General features: G+C 45.0%; 1 pseudogene; it reads right to left on the bottom strand.

Annotated features, from left to right (window-relative positions):
- Window positions 1-7,813: 7,813 nt before the first annotated feature.
- On the bottom strand, window positions 7,814-8,422 carry LOC147864390 (secreted RxLR effector protein 161 pseudogene; annotated as a pseudogene).
- Between the last annotated feature and the right edge of the window lie 3,843 nt (window positions 8,423-12,265).

The following is a 12,265-nucleotide window of genomic DNA, read 5'->3' on the forward strand; positions in this document are numbered from 1 at the left end:
AGATTGAGCCAAAGAGATGCAGAGAGGCGTCAGAGATCGCACTACGCACAAGGCTCTGAATGAGCCGGAAACAAATCGGGCCCAACCTTCGTAATGAAGCATAAGGCCAATTGTATGACCGTGAACACCTCGAAATCGAGCGAGGTGTGGTATGTTGATTCCGGAGTGTCAAATCACATGATGAGTCACGAGGAATGGTTCTCGTACTTAAGGAGACCGGAATCACAAGGAGTGGTCGAAACGGGAGACGACACTCCGCATACCATCAAACATGTCGGCGAAGTTCCCCTCAGCCACGTCGGGCAGAAAGGGAAACTCATGAACCTATTGCACATCCCAACAATAACCAAGAACCTTGTGTCGGTCGGACAGATCATTGACCAAGGTATGCAAGTTCGATTCACACATCTCGGCTGCTTCATAGAAGAGGAAGGCAAAGTAATCGCGCAAGGGCGCTGTGAAGGGAGGATGTTTATCCTCAACACTAATCAAGTAGGAACCGCATTGTAAGCGAAAGGACAAAAGGTTGAATCGGATATCGCCCTGTGGCATAAGCGGTTTGGCCACATAAATTTCCCACGGCTTCGTGAAATGCCGACGAAGAACATTGTATCTGTAATGCCCAAGTCTGTGAAGCCTGTTAGATGGGAAAACAACACCGATTTCCATTCCCAAGTGAGAGTAATCATAGTCGAAGTCCGCTGGATTTGATCCATTCGGATGTGTGGGGTCCGGGACAGAACAAGAGTCTCTGTGGAAGCCGTTACTTTGTAACCTTCATCGATGACTTCACTCGGCACATGTGGGCATGCATGATTGAGAGGAAGAGCGAATTCTTCTCATGTTTCTTGAAGGTGAAGAGCCTTGCAGAAAGGGAAACGGGGCGTAAGATCAAATGCCTATGGTCCCATGGCGGGAAGGAATACTTCTCTGACCAGTTCACATGTTATCTACAAAAGGAGGGAATTCGACACAAATTCTCGTGTAGATACACGCCGCAGCAGAACGGCGTGGCCGAGCGGAAGAATCAGACAATTGAAGAAGCGGCCAGGGCAATGCTTGAGTGTCGCCACATGAGCTGTATTTTGGAAAGAAGCCGAACTTGACACACCTGAGGATTTTTGGCAGCATTGCGTATGTGCATGTGCCAAAGGAGAAAAGGAGGATCCTAGATGCCAAGGCTGAGAAATGTATCTTGGTCGGCTATACAGACGAGCAAAATGGGTATAAGTGTTATAACCCCCAAACGAAGGAAGTACGCATAAGCTGCGATATCGTATTTGACGAGTCCACTTCGTGGTGCTTGTCTTCTCCTCTAGAACCTCATGACTCCATTCCGATTTCTGAAGACGAAGTCAGCGAGGCTGATATGCCTCCGCATGATGAGGACATTAGAGCTCTGAGAGAGAGTCCGATCTCATTTCGACTGAGTGGGCCGAATGAGGGGTTGGGCCGAGATGACCAACCAGATGATGAGACGGTGAGTAGTGGAAACTTGGCCATAATGTCCCCGCGTAAAGAACCGAGGAGACGGGTAAGAAGGAGACGTTGGAATACGATTTCGGTACTGCAGAGTGAGTTTCAAGCGAATCTCACCTCAAGCCAGTCGAGAAGGAACCTCCATGAAAGAGGTTGAAATCGACCAGAAAGCTCACGAAATCGGGTAATCATGAATTACGCTGATGTACCCGCCAGAAGAACCTTGTAAAGAGGTACGGGTATAAGGAGTACATGGCGCACCATTACGCATACATGACGCGAGTGGCGGAAGTGCGTGAACCGGAGAGCTACACAGAAGTGGCGGAAGACACAAATTGGCGTGCCGCGATGGAGGAAGAGATGGGACATGGGACCTAGTTGACGCACCGAAGGGTGTAAAGCCGATCGGATGCAGATGGGTGTATAAGGTGAAATACAACATTGATGGCTCTGTCAACCGCTACAAGGCCAGTTTAGTAGCGAAAGGCTACGCGCAAAAGCACAGCATGGACTATGACGAGACCTTCGCACTTGTCGCGAAGATGACTATTGTGCGAGTCCTACTAGCCGTAGTAGCGGCAAAGCGGTGGCATTTACATCAGATGGATGTAAAGAATGCGTTCCTGCAAGTTGTTCTTCAGGAGCAGGTGTACATGATACAGTCCCCCGGATTTCTATCCGAACAAAACACCTCGGCAGTTTGCTGATTGAAGAAGTCCTTATACGGACTAAAGCAAGCCCCGCGAGCTTGGAACACAAAGATTACGCAACGATTGCATAGGATGGGGTTTGCGCCATCAAAATCGGACTCTTCTCTATTTGTTCGGCAAGGTTAATATGGACCAGTCAGCCTACTCTTGTACGTTGATGATTTGGTCATCGTCGGTGCCGACCTTGACAAAATTCGCCGTGTGAAGTCTCAGCTTGCAGCATCGTTTGAAATGAAGGATCTCGGAGACCTTCATTACTTCCTCGGGATCGAAGTGATCCGTACCCCCGAAGGCATATTGATCAGTCAGCGTCATTATGCGCTGAATAAGCTCTTCAAGTTCAGGATGGCAAATTGTAAGCCCATCTCGATCCCTCTGGACAGAAACGTAAAGCTTCGCCAGGATTCGGAAAAGGCGTGCGACCTAACATTGTTCCGATAGGTTGTTGGCCGCCTTATCTATCTGACGATTACTCGGCCGGATCTTAGTTATCCAATTAGCTTAATTAGTCAATTCATGTCACAGCCTATGGCCGAACACCTTCAGTGCGTGCAAAGGATATTGCGATATGTAAGCGGCACAAAAGACATGGTGTTGTTATATCGAGTAGGTGTAGCCGAAAAATTAGTAGGCTACACGGATGTCGATTGGGCCGGAAATGCTCACGATCGTCGATCCACATCTAGAAACACATTCTCGTTAGGAAGTGTGGCGATCAAGTGGAGCAACAAAAAGAAGCCGACAGTAGCACTGTTGAGCACGGAGGCTGAATATTGAGGGGTGACTGTCGCTACGTGCGAAGTCATTTGGCTGAAACGGCTATTACGGGATCTGCAGGTACAAGTGTCTGATCCGACGACGAGCCATTGTGACAACCTTAGTAGTATCCACCTTGCGAAGAACCCCGTGTTCCATCCCCGAACCAAGCACATTGAGGTGCATTACCATTTTGTCCGTGAGCAGGTTCTTTCAGGAGAAGTCAAATTGGTGCATGTTTCGACTGATCGGCATATTGCCGACATCTTCACAAAACCTCTTGGTCTTGACAAGTTACGATATTTCTCGGGTGCACTTGGGTTGCATCGCCTCGAACCACCAAACTTGAGGGGGAGACAGGAAGAACAGGAACAAGAGCGTGAAAGGACCAGGGGTGTTCATCGTGAAGCCGAAGACAGAAGCAAGGGCCGTAAGCATAAGGAGTCGAAGACAACCGAATCAAGGGGAGATGAGGCCAAGACTAAGACGTGGTCGGATGTTGTCAAGGGCCTGAAGATTGAAGACGAATTGGAGACAACCAATTCGGATGAGAGCGGAATTGAATCAGAAATGTTCGATTCAATCGGATTGTTCAATTCGGATACGCCGAATCAACTGGAGGCCATTCGGAGAAAAGGGAAGCGAAGTAAACGCCGACACCGCGACAACAAGGGAGCTGAGAAGGGCCGGATGAGCAAACAAGCCGACCGGAAGGGTCGAAGCGCGTGGAATCGAATGGGTCGAGGAGTGCGAGCGAGGTGTAAAGCCAGAAGGAACCAAAGCGTAGATCCGACAGAGCAAGTGGAACCTCAAGTTGAGCTTGAGGGGGAGTGTTGAGTGACAAGCTCAACATTCGGTGCGTAATACGTAGCGTAACCCAATGCGTAGACTGGGTGCGTGAAAAAGTACGCACAACAGGGCCGCATCGGTGTGAAAACCGAAGAGGCTGTTAGAGCGTTATTCCTCGTAAAGGGATAATTTTGGGAGTTTGTGTAGTCAGCTCATTTATGAGAATTCAAGTACTGTCAGTACTTGTGTTAGCCCGATTTTCAGGGCTTGTATATAAGGTGCTCACTGAGCACGAAGTATGTACAGAACAAAGAGTCATTATTTTGAATAAGAGTTTTTCTGCTGTCTGCTCTCTTTCTCTCTCTCTGTCTCTCCATCTCCATTTCCATCTTTGCGTTTTTTGTTTTTTACTGAACTGTCTTATTCCTCCGAACTGTGTACTCTGTGTTTACGCACAACCTTCCGCACAACGTATTCTTTCACACATTAAAACAACAAATACAACAAATACAACAAATATAACAAATACAACAAATACAACAAATACAACAAAGTGGACAAAATATGTGCATAGTACACAGATATTATGTGGAAACCCTAAACGGGGGAAAAACCACGGGAATAAAGATCCACTATATTAGATAATATATAAGGGAGAATAGATTACAACACTCTCTGATCAAAGTGTATCAGTCACACCGAACTACAGACAATTTGTCTATGCTTAAGGTCCTAGAGTCAGTATCTGATCTCGCCATTTGGTCCATAGCCAAACAAAATGCATTTCCTAGACCTCGATTTGAGTTTTCGGTGATCGTCCTTTAGTATGAGGGTGAAAATTCAGCTTATTTCCGGTCCATAATTCTTGAGGTGTTCGAAGTCCCCGAGGCTTACTCAACGACATGTTGATTATGTGTATTGTCATACATTGGGCCTCTACCTAGAAGCCATCTGACAATCTGGAGTGTTGGAGTATGGACACTACTCATTCCTGAACTGTCCGATTCATCTTTTGGGCAATTCCGTTCTGCTTCGGACTATGTGGTACTGTGTATTCTCTTCTGATGTTGCGTTGTCAGCAAAATTTGTCAAATTCTTCAAGCTTAAACTCTCCTCCATTGTTGATCCGAAGGCATTTTAACTTTTGACCATATTGGTTCTCTGCCATGGCGAGCCATTTCTGGAAAATCGAGAAAACCCGATCTTTGGTTTTGGCTGGGTATATCCACACCTTGTGAGTGAGTCATCGATGAAGCTAACGAAGGACAAGGCAACACTAAGAGACTAATGTGGCATTAGGCCACAGACATCCAAATGGACCAAATCGAGCGGGCTCGATTTTGTCGGTGCTGTCGCCGGGTGTGAAGCTGCGGCTTGCTTTCTATATTAGCAATGCTCGCAGAATTGGTGATGTATCCGGCTCTAGATAAATGCGTTATGAGGGCGTTGTTGAGGTGTCCAAGTCATCCGTGTTGGGAATTCGGTCCCTCTGGATGAGAATCAGACAAGCCGGATTGGACGAACCAAAGGAAAGAACCGGATCGAATGGATCCGGTTTGGTATCCGGCCAGACATTAGTTTAAATAGTCCTAAAGTTACATAAGTATAAATATAACTAGGGCAACAATGCTAAAGATGTTATCATTATAGTTGTACAAAGAGAGATAGAGAGGGAGAGAGAGATATAGAAAGTTTTTATGTTGTAACTGCTGATAGGCGAAGATAGAGCAAGAGGTCATTGCCTCTAAGTCTCTTGTTGTACCTTCCTCTCATAGTGATAGTTGGAGTCTGTGGGCCCCCGTGGTTTTTCCCGATTAGGGTTTTCCACATAAACATTCAGTGTTGTCTCTATTGTCTGTGTAAGTGCATTGCTACTTTTTGTTTATTTCTTCTATTGTGAGTTTTAGACTCGGTTGTGGCCGAGCACTATTTCTTTCAAATTGGTATCAGAGCATGCAAAATCCATTCTACGACATGTTCAAGCTCATGGGCTCGAACTACCTAGTACGGAAGTTGAAGATGAGGGACATGCTAGTGGTCAGATCTGTGGCTCTCGGTACAGTTTGGGGACAAAAGACCGGACAAGATGGATGCCGCTACATGGGAAGTAATGTACATGAAAAAGACGACATAATGCGTCATTGACATGAGTCTATACAATAACTTCAATGAAGAGAACAAGGCCAATGAGCTTTGGGAGGAGCTTGGCACGATGTTGGAAAACAAAAATGTTGTAAATCGGGTCTCGGTATTCCGGAGATAGTGAGGCTCTGGTATCAAGACAGCGCCAACATGGCATAACATATGAACCCCTTCCCAGGGTTGATAAACCAGACTACCTTGCTTGAAGTACCGTTAGCCGATGAGGTATTGGCATTGTTATTGCTCGGATTCCTTCCGGATAGTTGGGAGACGTTGGTTGTCACTCTAGGCAATGCCAGACCAGAAGGAAAGAACTTATCCCTAACGAGAGTGAAGTCAAGTTTGCTAAACGAAGAAGCTCGCCGGAAAGACCGGAAGTCCGGAACCGATCTGAAGGTTGTTGTTACCGAAGACAACCATAATTGGGGAAGAGGCCGGAATCGGAGTCTCCAGAATTGGGACAAATTGGGGACAAGGTCGAAGTAAAGGGGAGGGCCACTTGTTTTTATTGCGGTGTCGCGGAAATCCGCGTGTGTCGGATAGGACGGGACCACGGGGGTCTTGGACTAGGGAGTAGGAGGATGGAGAGAAGCTTGGGAGTTCAACTGAGAAGGAAAAGAAAGATTAAGATTCAAGAGACTAAGATCTAAACAAGATAAGATACATTATGGAAAGCACCACATCAATTACAACCGTGGCTGTTTAGGCTGAATGTAAACCCTCTAGATGAAACCCTAACTGAATAGGGGATTTGACCACTCCTTTTTGTAATGACCCCTCACTCCCTTTTATAGTAATAAGGGATGAGGCACATTACAAAAAGGAGTGCTCAAATCCCCTTTCTTTCAAAGGAGAGTATTTGACCTCAATCTTAGGAGGTGAGATTGATGGGTCTTAACTCCCTCTCCTCTCACCGACATACTCAATGCCCACTACTGCCTATACCCATACTTCATGTGCCTCCCTCTAGTCTACAAAGTGCACATCACCTTTATATCTTTACATCTTACTTTTCCTCCTTACATTTGTCTATTATTCCTATGTTACAATTTTCCTAAGTTCACGTGCAATGTTGCACATATTGTTTTATTCCTCCCGCTCGGGTTTTCTCACCATGGCCGAAAATCCTCATGACAGCGGAAAGCCGGGGCACTTCCAGAAGAATTGCCGACACTTCCGGAAGGAGAAAGGAACTGACAATGCCGACTCAAAGAAGGGCCCAGACCGTAAAGGAATGTCGGCAATCTGTTAGAAATATTGAGAATCGATTAGATAGGTATATAGAGTTACAACCATAGAGATGGATATATGAAAAGAAAACTTCTATTACATATGAGAGTAGCTCACAATGGTAGTTCACCCATGCGCTCACACCTTGGCGATTAGATGGGATTTGGACCAGCTCACTACAAAATTAGTGGGGACTGATGATCAATCCACCACTGTGTAAGACAATGGATTATATTCTCTGTTTGGTCTGAGTGTAACATTAAATGTGCATGTCAGTTGATAGTAGTGGAGATATCCCTTTTCTATCAACTGACTCGTCATTTAATATGACCCAACTCCCGAGATACAGGATAATGCTAGATAGTACTTATCTTTAAGTCAATGGCACATACTTCAAGACTAAGTACATAGTAACTGGCCCACAAAATATTCTAGTTGACTTGATTAGCCAATCCTATTACCTATGTCGTTCTTTCCTAAATCCATTGTGTCTTACGCATCTGCAGTTTCCTAGATTAACACCTTATCGACCCATAGGGTCGACTTGCACACTAGCCGCTCCTCATTTGGGGTGCTATCACAAAATGTGCACTCTAAGAGCATATATGGGGATAGATTTACAACTTGGGGCTGATCATTGATTATATTGAACACGTCCCCTCAATGGTCAACCCATTGAGTTCACTTGGAATAGGGCCAACTTCTAGTCATCGAAGGTGTTGTTGTGGTTGTTCTGCTCCAAGCGCCTTTGTGAAGATATCTGCAACATTTTCTGATGTCGGACAATACTCAAGCTCCACAGTCTCATCATTTATTAGCTCCCACACATAGTGATATTGAATCTCTATGTCTTTAGTACGTGCATGAAATATGAGGTTCTTGGCAACGGCCATGCAACTCCGATTGTCACACCTCAATACCATTGCCATCCTTATTGGAACCATCACATCCATAAGGATTCTTCTTAGCCAAACTACCTCGCATGCCGTTATGCATGCAGCTTTGTATTCTGCCTCCGTTGAAGATAGTGCCAGTGTTGGTTGTTTTTTACTACTCCATGAAACAACATCACTATCTCCAGCCCAGTCGGAGTCGCAATATCCATGAAGTTTGTCAATTTTTGGCTTGTAGAAGATTCCATAATTTAAAGTACCCACAATGTACTTTAATACATGTAGTACAGCTTTCCAATGAGTCTCCTTCGGCTTGTTGCTAAATCGACTCACCACACCAACTGTAAAACAAATATCTGGCCTAGTGTTGCATAGGAAAATTAGACTTCCTACTAGTTTTCTATACTTCCTTATGTTAACCATTGGTGACGGGTCTTCTTGGGATAGCTTGCAGTTTGACTCCATTGGAGTCAACTTTGACTTTGTTGTCCATCATCCCAAAGGTCTTCAAGATCTCTGTTGTGTACTTCCTTTGTGACATGAAGATGCTAACCGAGGTTTGCCAAACCTCATTTCCAAGGAAGTAGTGTAAAATTCCCAAGTCTATCATTTCAAACTCAATTTTCAAACACTCTTGTGTTTGGCCAATACACTCTTCATGGTCACCAGTAAGTACTAGATCATCCACGTAAATGATGATGATGACTTGTTTCCCGTCCTACATTTTGACATACATACTTGCATCCAAAGCACATTGCTTAAAGTCGATTTATTGTAAGAAGCTGTCTATCCTCTTGTTCCAAGCTCTTGGTGCTTGCTTTAGACCATACAACACCATCTTCATCTTGCAGACTTTGTTTTCTGAATTCGGCATCTCAAGCCCTGGTGGTTGTGTCACATATACCTCCTCCTTGAGATGCCCATTCAGAAATGCCAATTTGACATCCATTTGATAAATCAGCCATCCTCTTGAAGTAGCCAATGCTATGACCATTCGAATTGTTGTCATGCAAGCTGTCGGGGCAAATGTTTCTTGTGCATTGAACCCTTCAATTTGGGAGTATCCTTGCACTACTAGCCTGGCCTTAAATTTCTCCAAAGAACCATAACCTTTATAGTTTACTTCCCACACCCACTTGGTGCCTATCACCTTCCTCTTTGTTGGCCTCTCTACCAACTCCCATGTGTCATTTTTCAAGATGCTATCGTATTCTGATATCATCACCTCTTTCCACTTCGGGTCGGCCATGGCTTCCTCAATCGAGGTCAGCTCACTCACTGAGCCTATGATGTCCACCATCAAAGCCATGTTGACAATGTGGTCAGAGGTTCTCCCTTGCTCCTATATTCTTCTTGATATTCGTAATCCATCAGTTGAAGTTTTAGGAAACTCAACTTTAGGAGTACGGTCATTGAAGAGTTGTTGAGCCCACTTAGGTATTTTCTTTACATGTGGCACTGGCATAGGCTAAACTAGCGAGCCATTACAATCAAAGGGTTTAGCTTCCTTTTCTGGATAGTGGGTTGGGATTGGGGGGAATACTTCTTCAGTTGATGAGATAACTTGAGAATCATTGTCTGTGGTCGTTCCTCATCGAACACCACATTGCGGGTTGTCAATATCTTTCTTGCCCCTGGATCGTAGAGTCAATAGACCTTTGACTCTTCACTATATCAAAGAAAGATACATTTCTTGCTTTTAGCATCCAACTTCTTTCTGCTCACATCTGGAACATGTGCGTAGCACGTATGTTCTAAAGTGCAGCACTGAAGGTTTCTTGTTTGAATAAGATTCTTGGGGTGTTTTCCCTTGAAGTGCCTTCGTGTAGCTCCAATTGAGGATCTAAACTGATGTATTCACTGCTTTAGCCCAGAATGGGTCAGGCAACGCTTGTGCCTTCAACATAAACGTAGCCATCTCGACAACTGTTTGGTTTCGACGTTCAACAACGCTATTTTGTTGTGGGGTATAGGCAGTTGTAAGTTGGCGCTTAATTCCATGCTCTTTGCAATACTCACAGAATTCTATAGATAAGAATTCCCCACCTCGAGCAAAGTGTAACTCCGTCACTAACTTTCCGGACTCCCACTCGACAAACTTATGCCATCTCTTGAAGATTTTAAAAGCTTCAACCTTCTCCCAAAGGAAATAAACCCACATCGTTCTACTGAAGTCATCGACTACTAGCATATAGTAGAGAGATCCACCCATTGCAGGAGTCACCATTTTTTCAGAGAGGTCGCTGTGTATTAGCTGTAGAGGAGTCTTTGTCCGATTTTGACTCTCTTTTGGAATGGCTAATCTTTGATTCTTGCCCATCATACAAACATCACAAACATGACTTAAGTCAGATAGGGTTGCCAACCCAACTACAATATTCGACTTCTTCATCTCCTTTGACACAACAACATTGAGATGCCCAAATCTGTCATGCGATTGCTTTGTGTTAGTACTTGTGTTGTGGTCAGTAGAAATTGTAAACACGCTCAGCTCATAGAGATTGTTGTGCCTTACCCCTATTCCTACAACCTTGCCAACAAAATCTATTATTTCTGCACCCGACTTTTTGAATCGAACATGAAGACCCTTGTCGGTCAGTGTAGAAATGGACAATAGATTCTTCTTGAGATCTGGCATGTACAACACTTGACAGAGATGCTTTGTCCCACCGGTCGTTGCTTTGAGGGAGATGGTTCCGGTTCCTTTGACTGGACATCGAGCATTGTTCCCGACCACAACATTGATGGGCTCTTGTAGAGGTGTGCAAGAGTTGTACTAGTCATGATTTCTGGTCATATGTCAAGATGCTCCACTATCAAAATCAAAGAGTCGTCGACAACTTGAGTGTCAACTGAAGAACACACTTCTTTAGTTGCGAGCCATAACTCAAGCTCATCTACGACATTGCTGGTGGACTCGGGCTCTCTCCAAGAAGTCTTACTAGAACCATTCTTCTCATCCACCATCTTCTTCCGACAATCCTTGATTGTGTGGCCCTTCTTGTCACAATAGAAACACAATCCATTGAACTTCTTCTTCTTTGGTATCTTATTCCCATTGTTTGAATTGAATGCCCCTTTACTCTTAGTCCTAGAGACAAATGCCGAATCTTCCCTTCCTTCTCTTGTCTTCAGCCGAAGCTCCTCTTCAAGCAACATTGCACTTAGTTCATCAAATTTTAAAGGAGTGGGTCGAACCTGAGTGTTCAATGTTGTCATAATGCTATCATACTTGGAAGGAAGTACTCGAATGCACTGACGAGCTATATCCTCTAGAGAGACAACTACTCCAATAGTTGCCAGCTGATCTTGAAGATCCTTAATCCTTTTTACAAAGGATTCTACTTTCGCTCCATTCGTGAGCTTCTTTGCATCAAGCCATTTTCCACTTGTCCCCAGGCTTGATGCTCACCAAATTGTAGGCGCCCTAAAGGTCGATTTTGGATAAGATATCCCTAGTTCGGTGTTGATCGAGGAGCGTTGGAATTAAGGACATGGGGTAACGATTACGCACCGTAGCTTTGTTGAGACCTCGATAATCCACACATAAGCGTAAGGAGCCACCCTTCATTTTTACAAATAAGATTGGTGCCCTGACCGGTGATTTGGAGGGTTGAATGAAGTCCTTCGCGAGTTTCTCAGCCAGATATGTGCGGAGAGCCTCAAGTTCGAGTTCAGATACCCCATAGATAGGACAGAATGGGGGATGCTCGCCAACTTGGAGTTCGATTGGGCAATCGTAGGGGCAATGAGCCGGTCACCGATCGGTATTCCGATTTTCGAAGATGTGGGAAAAGTCGCTATATCGGACGGGTACATTGTTGACAAGAACGGTGATGTCCCCCAACACAAGGGCCAATGTAGCAACCAAACCGGACTCGACCGCGACGGAATCAAGAGAGTGTAGTGACCTAGAAGGAATTGGCATTACTAGAAAAGTGAGGGAGTGGTTACACCAATCCACAGTCGGATTGTGTGGCTCCAACCAAGATAGCCCCAACACAATCAGATGTCGGAGAGTTGCAATGAGGTAGAACATGAGTTCCTCCTGATGCTCCCCGACTTGAAGTACCAACGGCATAGTGGCTTCGGTAACCACTTCAACGGATATGGGTTGTGATGTGCGGACGGTGGGGATATTATGTGTGCGGACAAACGATTTATCGATAAAGAAAGTAGATTCTCCAGAGTCGAGCAAGGCATGAGAATGTATTGAAGTCGAACCAAAACAAAGACTTCCTTGCAAAGAAAACCCCCCTAATGGCA

The sequence above is a fragment of the Azolla caroliniana genome, unplaced genomic scaffold, assembly GCF_043228905.1.
Source record: "Azolla caroliniana isolate FFs.n. ecotype wild unplaced genomic scaffold, voAzoCaro1.0.p SCAF_5, whole genome shotgun sequence".
NCBI lineage: Eukaryota > Viridiplantae > Streptophyta > Polypodiopsida > Salviniales > Salviniaceae > Azolla > Azolla caroliniana.